Source organism: Halyomorpha halys, unplaced genomic scaffold (genome assembly GCF_000696795.3).
Source record: "Halyomorpha halys isolate HHAL.00 unplaced genomic scaffold, Hhal_1.1 Scaffold1781.1, whole genome shotgun sequence".
In the NCBI taxonomy this organism is placed as follows: Eukaryota; Metazoa; Arthropoda; class Insecta; order Hemiptera; family Pentatomidae; genus Halyomorpha; species Halyomorpha halys.
The window spans coordinates 102113-103104 of NW_027106981.1; positions in this window are offsets into that span (position 1 = coordinate 102113).

The following is a 992-nucleotide window of genomic DNA, read 5'->3' on the forward strand; positions in this document are numbered from 1 at the left end:
GTCGCCGCCTATGCCGACGACATCGCCATCTACAGCAGCAGTATGAACCCGAAACATGCCCTAGGGCGAGCCGGAGCGGTCTGCAAAGAAATTGTTCAACGCCTGGGTAACATAAACATCACCATGAACCCAGCTAAGACAGACTGCGTTGTGTTCGCTCAGCAACAGTACAAGCGATCGACTCTCTACGCAGGACTAGAATGAGGGAACTCCATCGTATGAAGATGACAGCTCTACAGGGGATAGGCCGTCGGAAATGGAAGAAATCGACGACATCATAAATGATAAGAAGCTTCAAATAGTGTGGAAAACAAGGACTGCTGGACTAGAGTATACAATATAATAATAAGGTAGAGTATACAAAGTATGGACAAGGTTGTGTCAACACCATATGGTCGCAACAATGGGCACGAAAAGACCAAATATACTGCGCATTTTTGGACGCGTCGAACGCAGGGAGAACTTACTATCTGTATGTAGGCAACGCCGTGATATGGGATAAAATTAAGCGGTTATGGAGAACAGAACAGATAGGAATCGAAAGTTTGTCCATTGCGCGAGGATGGTAGAGACTCTTCGAGATGAGGAACGGCAAAATGAGGTCACTCTCGCCTACCACCAAGGGAAAACCAACCACTGCGGAGTGAGCGAGACGGTGGAAGCCCTCAAGCGACTTTGCTTCTGGTGGAGGATGAAGAACACGGTCCGGGATGTCATAGGAGACTGTAGTGTGTGTCTTAGCACGAAATGTGATCGGCATCCACCTCGAACGGTACAGGAAGAGACACCCACTGCACAGAGACCGCTTATTGACATTCAGATCGACTCCTTGAGGGGCCATTCCGGTTGATTACAATCAGGGAAAACAACAGTCACAATAGAAAGCATTCAAGGACCGAAGAAAAAGCGTACGGTTCATGTTGAACAATTAAGGTTCTCGGTGCGACGGTAACTCGATAGGCGCCTGGAGTGTCTTCTCATCAAAAATGCAA